Source organism: Typopeltis vanoorti, chromosome 12 (assembly GCF_054136105.1).
Source record: "Typopeltis vanoorti isolate ZY-2024b chromosome 12, IOZ_Tvanoo_1.0, whole genome shotgun sequence".
Lineage (NCBI taxonomy): Eukaryota > Metazoa > Arthropoda > Arachnida > Uropygi > Thelyphonidae > Typopeltis > Typopeltis vanoorti.
The window spans coordinates 84,807,019-84,819,783 of NC_143560.1; positions in this window are offsets into that span (position 1 = coordinate 84,807,019).

Below are 12,765 nucleotides of genomic sequence, written 5' to 3' on the forward strand. Positions count from 1 at the left end.
ATTCTGTAAGAGTAAAAGCTGACTTATTTGACAGGAACTTTTGATATGCTTTCTTCTTTTCCTTCACTGCCTCTTTAACTTCCTGTGTCCACCAGGGAGTTCTGATTTTTTTATCCTTGCACACAACCTCACCACATGCCTCTCTGGCAGATTCAATCAATGTTTCCTTCAGAGTTTGCCACTGAATCTCCAAGGTTTGATTCCTGTTCTCAAACTCTTTCATTTTCTTTTCAATAATATTTCTGTATTTTAGTCTACAGCTCACATCTGAGAGCTGCTCAACTTTTATTTGCTTTAAAACTTTCTTACATGTTATTCTTTTCAATATGAAATTCAATTTTATCCTGCTCAAGACTAAATAGTGATCACTTCCAATTTCAAATCCTCTGTACACTCTGGTGTCCTGCACCAGGTAGAAAACATCACTATCAACAATAACATAGTCAATGAGACTTTTCTTATTCCTAGCCTCTTCTCTCCATGTGAATTTGTGCACATTTTTATGTTGGAACATGGTGTTAGTAATAACCAGTCCATGTCCTGAGCAGAAATCCAACAGATATTTGCCATTATTATTAGCTTTGCTCTTTTCTCCAAATTTTCCCAAAATATTTTTGTATGTCTCACAATCATTTCCTACTCTACTATTTAGATCCCCAACAAGGACCAACTTTTCCTTTTTCATTGTGTCAGTTGCTTTTTCTAAAGCCTCAAAAAATTCCTCCACTTCTACCTTAGTAGAACCTTCTGTGGGACCATAGGCACAAATAAGTCTCATTGTCCAGTTCCCCATTCTCATATTTGCCCACATTACTCTACTTGAGACTGACTGCCATTCAAGAAGATTAGCCTCGTATTTTGTGTTGAATACTATGGCTACTCCTTCTTTTCCTTGATTGTCATTGCCTGAATATAACATTTTGTATTTATTGCTCAGAAAGATCTCACCAGTTTTGGTCTTTTTTGTTTCAGTCACCCCTATTATGTCGATCTGGTACTTATCTAATTCCTCAGCTAGCTCCATTTCTTTGCCATTCAGGCTTCTTACATTGATAGTACCGATCTTTAACTCTGGTGATGTTGAGTTGGGGTTTGTTTTCAGATTTGTTCCAGTAGCTGACTTTTCGCTGTTCGCCCTGGTTCCCTGGCGAAAACAACGGGGGCCTTGTTTAACCGGGCGACGCCCCAGCCGGCATGAAATTTTGTCATGTTGTACCATCATTTTTTATTTTGGTAGTTATTAGTATAGGTAGTTATTCATCAAAATATAGGTAGTTATTCATTAAAGTTTTTATAATTAATAATTTAGTTTGTCATTTCATAAAAAATTAGAAGTATATCTTACCAACATAAAAGCTTATCTACAGACTTATACATCAAACTAAGAGACGGTTATTTTTTAAATAACACTCAGCTTTACCCAGTAATTTAGCATGGACTCTTGGCAAGTACAATATATTCACTTTATTCAGAATAACTTGGAAACTTTCTTCTTTTCTAACATCCTACCAGGGAGAAATTACCACATCTCCTAGCTAGTCATTCAATCAAGTGCCCTGTACATGTCAAGTTTGTTAATTTGGACAGACTGGCCATTCTGCTAAGATTAGAATCCAAGAATACCAGGACTACATAGCGTTTTTTAAAATCTTACGTCTGGCACTACTTCCCACACTTATTGACATTTCTTTGGAACCACACCAAGATTCTTAATTCTTCACTGTTCCAATTTCACAGTTCTGGTAAGGGATTGCCATTAACTGTTCATTTTTAATATTGATTAGGTTATTTAAATTTTAGTTACAGAGCTATCCAACTTATTCCTTTGAATTCTAATAGTGCATTCTCCTATCAACTCAACTGTGACATGAGCTACTTAAACCCATGCCAAGTGACTCATTTTGTGATTCATGTTTTTAATGTAGTTCGCTGTTCTTTCCTACTCTCCCTGATATGCTGAAATATATTAGAGTTTTTAATAAATTCTATATTTCTACATGTTAAGGCATGGAAGAGCTTAACAATAATTCATGCAGTTCCAAGTTTTGTGTAATTGTGGTGTTAAAAATGGTCCAATTTACAACAAAATGGAGATAGGTTAGCAAGCCCAGTTGAGTAAAAACTTAAACATTAAATTTCATCAAAACCAGTCTAGGTAGTTTTGTAAATTACACCTGAAAAGCTTTTTTTACAAAATGTTTTTAAAGTTAATATTAAATTTTTTAAATAATTTCTCTCACTATTAAGTCATCAAATTTTACTTATTTAATGAGATATTTCTTTATTAGTTTCAAATCATATTGTCAATATAATTTATTTGGTAAGATAATTTTGTATAAGATAATTGCGTTCAAGATCAGTACTGTCAACATAAGAAGCCTGAATGGCAAAGAAATGGAGCTAGCTGAGGAATTGGATAAGTACTAGATAAACATAATACGGGTGACTGAAACAAAAAAGGCAGAAACTGGTGAGATCTTTCTGAGCAATAAATACAAAATGTTATATTCAGGCAAGGACAATCAAGGAAAAGGAGTAGCCATAGTATTCAATACTAAATACAAGGTTAGTATTATTGAATGGCAGGCAATCTCAAGTAGAGTGATGTGGGCAAATATCAGTATGTGGAACTAAAAAATGTGACTTATTTGTGCCTATGGTCCCACAGAAGGTTCTACTAAGGTAGAAGTGGAGGAATTTTTTGAGGGTTTAGAGAAAGCAAAACTGACACAATGAAAAAGGAAAAGTTGGTCCTTGTTGGGGATCTAAATAACAGAGTAGGAAATGATTGTGAGACACAAAAATATATTGGGAAAATGTGGAGAAAAGAGCAACGCTAATAATAATGGCAAATACCTGTTGGATTTCTGCTCAGGGCATGGATTGGTTATTACTAACACAATTTTCCAACATAAAAGTGTGCACAAATTCACATGGAGAGAAGAGGGAGGGAATAAGAAAAGTCTCATTGATTATGTTATTGTTGATAGTGATGTTTTCTCCCTGGTGCAGGACACCAGAATGTACAGAGGATTTGAAATTGGAAGTGATCACCATTTAGTCTTGTAGGATAAAATTGAATTCATATTGAAAAGAAGAACATGTAAAAAAGTTTTAAAGCGAATAAAAGTTGAGCAGCTCTCAGATGTGAACTGTAGACTAAACATTATTCAAGAAAAAATGAGAGTTTGAGAACAGGAACCAAACCTTGGAGATTCGGTGGTAAGCCCTGAAGAAAACTCATTGATTCAGCGAGGTTGTCTGCAAGGATAGAAAAATCAGAACTCCATAGAGAGTGACTTTACCAATGAAGAGAGGGCATGATGGAGAAAAGGTGATAGTCATGGTGGGTACAAATGACCTGAGTGGTAGTATTAATCGGGTAGCAAACGAAGTCAGCTTGTGCTCTTAGAGAATACAGAGACAAATATAAGAAAGTTGAACACTGTGTAAAACTAGGTAAACAAAAGTAATTGGAGGACTTTGGTTAGAACAGAAAATAAATATCAAGATGGTGGCAAGATTTTTTGGAGATTGTTGAAGAAGCTCAGAAATGGAGGAAAGAGTGCTGTAAAAATAATTAGAGATGATAAAGGTGACGTGAAAAAAGGAGCAAAAGATATCCTTGAAGTATGGAGTAATTACTTCGAAAAACTGCTAAATGAAATAAGCAGTGAAAGCACAGTGGTAAAAAGCACTCAACAGGGATGCAGTCAGGAATACATATCTATACTTGAAGTAGAATAAGCCATCAAAGGCCTGAAATGTGGAAAGGCAGCAGGAGTAGATGATATTCAACCAGAAATATTCAACTATGGTAGTATAAAAGTCTTGCAGTGGCTACACTACATAGTTCAGAATGCATGGACAGAGGGATGAATTCCTGATGATTGGAGTAGAGCTCTAATAGTGCCCATATATAAAAATGGAAATAAAACTGAATGTTGAGAATTATAGAGCTATTTTTCTACTGAGTATTCCTGGTAAGATTTACTCAAATATACTTGAGAAATGGTTGAGAAGGATTGTGAAAGAAAAGTTTGCTGAAGAACAAGCTGGATTCACGCCAAATAGAGGCTGTCTGGATCAGATTTTCACTTTACGACAAATAGTTGAGAAGTGGGAATATAGCAAAAGATCTCTATTTTAAGTTTTGTAGATCTGGAAAAGGCATATGACAAGGTGCCAAGAGAAAAGTTATTCAAAATGCTACAGTTACATTGTCAATGGAGCATTATATCAAGCAATACTTTGTCTTTATTTGAGTTGTGATGACATGAAGGAAAGTGGTATTAAACCTGCTATCAAAATTGGAGATGTTAATGTCAGCTCTTTACTTTATGCAGATGATGTTATACTTTTAAATAAATCCGCTAGAAGTCTACAAGAAATTGAATAACTGTTGTAATAGATATGGTATGAAGCAATAAGACAAATACAATGCAAATAGGCAGAAGCACTGAAAATATAAACTGCATTGTGAATGGAGAAACTATAAAACAAATAAAAACATTTCAGCTACTTGGGCATGATATTTAGTGAAGATGGTAAATTAAATATGGAAATAGACAAGAGAATTAACGATACTGTGGTAGGAAGTCAATTGAATAAATTTATATGGAATAAGGGAGAAATTAATCAAAACACTAAATTAGCTATTTACCTGATAATGTTCAAACCAATTTTAACTTATGGATCTGAGAACCGGGGCAGAAGTAAAACATTTGACTAGAGACTGTAGATATGAGTCCTGAGAAAGATTAGGTGCATGAACAAATGGCAATAGCATATTATAAACAAGGATATTGTGAAAGAACCTGACATTGTCAGCATTCAGGAATGCATTAGCAGACTAATCTCAGGTGGTATGATCACTTAAACAGAATGGGAGAGGAAAGAGTAGCAAAACAAGTGTTCTCTGCTACGTTGGCAGGAAAAAGACCAAGATATAGGTGGATTGATACAGTAAAAAGTGCCTTAGAAGATTGAAATAAGATCTAATAATATTGGAGTCTTGACAGATAAAAGACCGATTTGGAGGAAAATTGTAGATAGGAAGTCAGTAATAATGTAAATTTTTTATGTAGTACTACACCCTTTAAGGGTACATGCCAGGAATTTGATGATGATATTTAAAAGCATAAATTTTTTAATAATTTCACTCCGATTATCATATTTAGTTTGTTATATAATTAGATAGCATCATTGTAAATATAATTATCAGAAGAAGAATCAAGAAGTTTCATATCAATGATATATATATATAAATTATAGGAAATATTAAAGATCCATCCTCTATTTTTCAATAAGGATGGATCTTTAAATGGAAAGAAATGGATTATTTTTATGGCTATTTTGCCTGCTTTTGTTTAGGAGTGCCCCTGTTTTAATGTCATTGGCTTTTTACTGAAGAATTCTTAGGGCATTGCAGATGTATTTTAGAGACAAATATATGTAGCATAATAGAAGAAAATTCGCACATACCTTTTCTCGGATATTGTTGTCTGTCTGCTTTCTGTGGTGTGCATACGTCTACTGTTATGGTGTTAAAATGGGAGTGGGTGGTCTTAATCAATATGGGAGAATTAATTTGAAAAAACCCAGGTTTTTTGTATAATATATACATATATTATTTTTAAGGGTGGGAAAAAGATGAAAAAGGGGGCTGAAAAAAGCAACTGTTTTTTAGAGGAAGGGTTTATGAAAAAAGGGGGCTGGGGAGAGGGTTGAGAACCGTTTCGACTGCTTGGGTCGTCGTCTGAACTCGTGGAGGAAGTGGATGCTATGTCGTGTCGGCTTGGTGTTTCTGCCTTTGAAGTGTTTATGTTACCACCTACTGGTCGGAGTTGGGAATTAATTTTATGTTGTGAAGCTTCCAACACTTGGAGATTATATAGGGTCGGTGGATGTTGATCGAGTTCTCCTCGCATTTTATGGCTATCGTTTCCGATATTCTGAGCATTAAAACAGGAGCAACCCTAAACAAAAGTAGGCAATATAGCCTTAAAAATAATAGTTTTTAAGAGGAGTAACATGGGAGTTTTCCCAGAAATAATACTTATATAGAGATGGAATTTTAAAAAGATATAAATGTTGCCCAGGTGTTCATGTTATACTGGCCTGGCAACTGTTTGAAGCAGTTGTCAGGCCAGTGAGACCTTAATGAAAAACACTAATAAATGGTGCATCTACAGACACCTGGACAGTGCCATGTCTTTTAAGTAGTGCAAGATAAAATGATTAATGCCAAGGATTGTATTCTCATAATTTCTATGGTCATTTTTTTGAAATTTTGTTGATATAATTTATTTAAAATAATTATGCATAACATAATTTTTAATTTAAGCATAACATAACGCTTTAATGCTCTCTACGATACTGTTTTTGAATTTATTTACGTGATGTGTAAGGTTCTAAAAAAGGAAAAGGTTGACATCTCTTTCCTTTCCGATATTTTCACCAAATTAAATGAGGGTTAACATCAAATTGCAGGGAAGCAACATGAACTTATTAAAGCAAAGGGAATTATAAATGCTTTTGTCAGCAAATTAACATTCTACAAGCAGAGCATTGCAAGACGAGATTTTCTGCAGTTCCCAAGACTACCAATAATAGATGATTTAATATTAGATACAGATTTGGATTGTTATTGTTCCCATCTTCTGACACTGAAAGACGACTTGATGATCAGATTCAAAGACTTTGATGAGCTTAAAATACCTGATTGGGTAATAAATCCATTTCTTTCTGACGCCACTTCTGTTCATCCAAATGTGTGTGAAGAATTTGACTTAAACAATGATTTTGAAGCTCAAGTACAATTTCAGCAGCATGGATATGAAAGATTCTGGCCAAACATGCAATGCAAGTATCATCAGCTTTGCCAAGAAATGTTGCAGTTGTTAATTAAGCAGTGAAATAGACTGCAAATAAATGAAAGAGGAGACTTCATTTGTTGAACATTGAACTTGATATTGAAAAATTAGCAGGCTCAGTATCAAAGTAATTTATTTTTAATTAACTATCAGTTCAAATATGTTGATGGTAGTTTAGGTTTGCCTAATAATATATTATAATTATCTTATTGAGTCATTAACCTAGTGTAAAATTGAGTAGGGGGTGCCAGGCAAAACAAAGATTAAGAACCACTGCTCTAGGTGTTGCTCTCAATCCTCTCTCTCCCTCCCATCTCCTGAAATCTTGAGGTACTTTGGGAAGCTTAGCAGAAGCAATGGTTGTTATTACCTGTTGAGCTCCTGGACACCATTATAAACAGTATATAACATCATTGTGAGCTCCATGTCTGTATTTTGCTCATTGAAGCACTTTGACGCTCTCATTTTGACTATTGTAAAAATTACAATTAAATTATTTTTGTAGGTGTTTCTTTCACATCTCCCTTTCATTTTACTCCTTTTCTCTGAATTGCATAAAAATTCATACAGTTTTTCTCTTTGTTCCTTAATTTATGGAAACTAGTGTATTAGGAACATCCATGGAGTCGTATGCTTCATCAAAAAGTCATGGCTGTTCAAAGCTATAAAAAATATGTAGGCAGATGTTGAGGGATTTAGCTTGTGCATACAATACAACATAATAATGGCCCAACTCAGTGATCTATGTGACTGAGTAGAGCATTTATGTGCATACAATACAACATAATAATGGCCCAACTCAGTGATCTATGTGACTGAGTAGAGCATTTATCTATGTGACTGAGTAGAGCATTTATAAGTAACAGTAGATATGTTAATGCCTTGGGCATTTCCAAATATGCTTAACAAGAGTGGTCCAATAAGTCTGTAACCGGAGATAGGATGTTGATGTGAGCGATTGCAAGAAACTTGCATCTAACAGACAGTGATCACAGTATAACTGATCACAAAGCAGTAAATTGAAATTTACGGTCATTAAACCTTGTCATAGATGAAGTATCGAAACAGATGACCTCTGAGTTCCGTTCCTATGAAGTAAAAAGTAGCTTAAGGTAGAGTGATTAGTGGGAAAGTTTGTCAGATCAGACATAAGGAGTATTTTCTTTGCAAAAATTATTTCCTTGATAAATAAAAAAAGACTACAGTGCAAAATCTCATTTAAACCTTGTTTCTAACAGTTTAATGTACCATGCTAGCACAGATAATTTAGGGAATGCTGCCAATCATGAATGATTTTATCATAATCTCAACCCATTTGAGCATCTATTGAAGTGGAATTGAACAATTTGCAGTCTGTCGCAAAATTAGTTCAGAAATAGATAGCTACAGAAAACTGCTAAACGTAATCAAGTCTGCAATGGCTAGCTTCTTTAATGAAACATTTTCAGCACTTCACAATGACCCAGTCAATTGATACTGTTTCAAGAACTAAATGAGGTAGTACTCACTGTTACATGGATCTACTTAATAAAAATTACCATTGAGTGGCCAGTTTAATAATAATTACAAAATTTAATTTGTAATATTCTGATTCCATTGTTCTTCTATTTTAATAGATAATGGCTTTAACTATCATACCCTATATTTTAGTATCATAATAATTTCATATATCCTTTAAATTAAAGATACCAAGATGTTATATACTTGGTTTAATCCTTTATCCAAGTGTAAGCAAACAAAGTTTGCACCTGAAATATTTTCAGGACTAGGGCAACTCATATAAGGAAGCTAAGACTTCACATCACCTTTCCTTTGCAGGCATGTATAATGCTATGTATTATGGGAAAGGACACTTGGTATCACACCCAGAGGTGATACCAAGGTTGAAGTAAGCAGAAGTCATATTTTCATATGCAAGTTGCCAAAAGCTGTCACTTATTAATAAATTACTCTAGATTAAAGAAAGATGTTAGAAGTTTTTTCACTTGGTTATACTACAAGATACCAAGAAATTATATACTTGGTTTAATCCTTTATCCAAGTGTAAGCAAACAAAGTTTGCACCTGAAATATTTTCAGGACTAGGGCAAATAAGGTGCGACACCTTTCGGCAACTCGTATGTGAAAATATGACTTCTGCTTTACTTCAACCTTGGTATCACCTTTGGGTCTGGCTCCCACTGAAGAGACCTCAATAAAGGTCAAAACCAGTCTGGGTAGTGACTTTTCCCATAATGCATGTCTGCAAGGAGATGTGCAGTCATAGCTTCCTTATACGAGTTGCCCTAGTCCTGAAAATATTTCAGGTGCAAACTTTGCTTACACTTGGATAAAGGATTAAACCAAGTATATAATTTCTTGGTATCTTTAATTTATAGTATAACCAAATGAAAAAACTTCATATATCCTTATCCCTTGTTTTAAAGGAACTGTAACTTGTTATGGTTTTAAAAATGAAAAGTGTGCTAAAAATTGCAAAAGATCTTGTAATGTAATACAGTGGAACCTCGGTTCCTGAACAAAAAAAAGCACCGGTTTCCGAACAGAATCTCGGTTCCCAAACAGGCAAACCAGCAACCATGTGCTCTGTGGGCTGAGATGTAAGGTGTGAGAGCATCAGTTACACAGCAGCCTCTGCTCAGTGCAAACACCTGCTGTGCGTTTTCTCGATTTTCTTTGTGTTTTGTTGATTTTTTTTATAAATTACAACTCTCCTTAAATTTTCGTCTATATTTTATCTATTTATTGTGTAAGATTTAATGCATTTTCAGTATATGATTTTATGCATGAAGTACTGTTATAAAGGTTTAAATAAGCAATCATCTGGGATTCAGGAACAGATTAATCCATTTTACATTAATTGTTATGGGAAAATAGTTTCAGTTTTCAAACAAACCGGTTCCCGAGCAGCCTTTAGGAACGAATTATGTGCTCTGTGGGCTTTTATAAGCATATAGGTTCCACTCTATATGCTTATTTTTTTAATAAAAAGCATAATAGTAAATTAAATATTTCATACAAAATGTAAGTTTTTGATGAATTCTACCACAAGGTAGAATTCATCAAAAATCGTGATGCACTAAGTTAATTTGCTTAAATCTGCATAGCTACAAAAACCCAATGCTATTTGCATGAGTTCAAGTGACTACTGTCTAGACATCAGGCACTAAACAGATATGCCTCTGCAACTTGCTGATGTCAGCATCAGTTCTTCCACACAGCACAGGCCAGAAATAACTAATTAGAGTACATTAGGTTGGGATATTGGAGAAGTTATTAAATGACCAGTATGATTTATTGTATAATTTGTTTTTATAGTATGTTCCAAAATACTGACTATAAATTAGATGTTCTGCAAGCAGAAATTTTGTGTGTACAGTTACTAGGCATGTGCACTTTCTTTTTTGACCCATGTGTGCATGCCAACACACAGTAGGTAGAGAGAACATTAGTCAGAAACTTGAAAACTCTCCTAAAATCAAAGAAACTTTTTCTCAAGCCACTTCAGGCTTAAAAAAAGTTAGGGATCTTGCTCACTGAAATTCACCTGTCACTAAAAACATCCCACAGTGGAATTCAAACCTATGGTCTGTTATTGCACAACAGATACACTATCAACTTGACCAATCTGGCCAGCAACTGGATTTTTGAAATGATTATTCTTATTTCATTATCAAATGATTTCTAATTTTCTCTCTTGTTTTAGTATTTATGTTGGCAAGTAAAGAGAAGCTTAGTTTGCACAAGTATAATGAGCAAGACTACATGAAAATTCAAAGTGCTCACTCTGTTGTTAGGGTGTTCCTTATCAATAGATATTCTGAAGAGATCAAGTAAAATTTCCATTAATTAAGTTAATTTCTTCTCTATGAGCATACGTAATTTTGTGCAGATTAAACAAAGCATTGTTGGATCTAGTCTTAAGAATCAATATATCTAGAAAGTAATGATTAGCTTCTTTTTTTTTTTTTTTTTTTTTTAACTCTAATGATTGGGAGGGGGGTCACAAATCATCTTCTTTGTTTTTCCTCTTGTTGCAGCACTTTTGAGAGGTGCATATTTCAGTTTTACCTTATTTTTCAGCTGCAATTTTGTCTGAAGTTTACTTTTCTGACATCCTTGTAATTATTCCCAAGTTCAGATATATCCATTACATGCACTATTTTGGACACAGAATATTATAACAATGCACAAAAATTTTATTTTCACAATCAAAAAAATTATACAATTTTAAATTTGTGAAAATTCATGTAACTGCTGGGTTAAAAAAAAATAGTGTGGAGAATCAGACTCCCATTTGAGATCTCATCTCTTCATAGATGTTGGCAAATATTCATGATTTTAGCAGTCTGCATTAAATGTTATTACTCACCTTATTTTCTCCTACACATTTTAGTTCTTGATGTATTGCTTTTTGCTACCACTGCTTCATGATATATAAAATGTTATTTTCATTTTTGTCCTTGACATAAGCATGCAAATGCTGATACAGGATTTCCTTGATAGACCATTGGACTGTGAAGACTTCAGCAATTCCTATTACAGTCTACTCTCACTATAGCAAATGTGTAAAGACCACCAGACTAGCCCATTATAGTGAATATTTTTGGCATAGCCTTCTATGGAGCAAAAATTTGTTATGCAGAGAATTTGTTATAAAGGGACACAAATTTGTTATGCAGAGAGACATTTCAGTATGGAATATGTCTACTCCAAATTGCAATGAGTTCCAAATGTGTTCTATGGGGGATGAGATCTAGGGAGTGTACTGGCCACTCAATTTGATTAATATTCTTGGCTTCCAGAAGTATCTCCACTGCTCATGTATGATGTGGTGTGGCATTGTCATCCAAAAAATGAATTCTTTGCCTACAGCACCATGCAACAATCAAAAATGATGTTGAAGAACATCATTGTAATATCATTAACCAGTCATAGTTCCTTTTTCCAGCACTTGTAGCTTGGTGTGTCCATTAAGCATAATGCCTCCCTATATCATGATCCCAGCATTGTATCTATCTCTTTAAAGAACATTCTTGTTAGGGTAAGCAGTACTACTTTCACGGCAGATCAAATGCCACCTACAATTGGAGAAAAGAATAAAACGACTCATCTGTAAAAGTACATTAACCCATTGGTGTCTTGTCCAATTTTTATGGATACATCACCTGAAAATATGCTCTACGATGAGCTGTGGATAAAGGGACACAGACTACAGCCCTTCAGGCATATTGGCCTACTTGTCACAGACTTCTTGCCATGGTTTGAGATATTCACATACCTGTGCAAACATCTGGAACATATCTCTGATCATCAGTGATCCCAATGAATGCTACACCACCTACAATTGCCCATAGAGGGTGCACCACCTACATAGGACTTTAGAGTCACTCGTGTGTTTAGTTTGTCTAAACACATGAGTGACTATTTGTGTTAATGTTACATTGTTTTTTTTTTTTGTAATACCTGAAGATGTCTCAGTGACTGAGACGAAATATTGGAAGTACTAAAATCAGTTTTAATCCTTTCCGAGTGCTGTATACATTCCATTAAGCCTCCAACACGAAGCTCATTGTCTGCATGAGATCATGACGATGCTTAATTGCAGGTTTGATATTCCATGTTTGATCTCTAGACCAAGGTTTACAGATTATGTAAAAAAAATATACTCTGTGTGTCCGCATATGTATAATAAGGGAAAAATCCTTAGCCCATCCACAGTACTAATGCATTATGATTTATAACTTTTTGTGGGTAGGTCCACAACAAAATTCTCTGGCAGGTTTGTCTGTCTTAAATAAAAAAATCCTACAACTTTCATATAAGATTGGCTAACTATACTTCAAATGAAAAGTCCTGTTGAGAGGTTCTTTGCATCAGAAACAGGAGC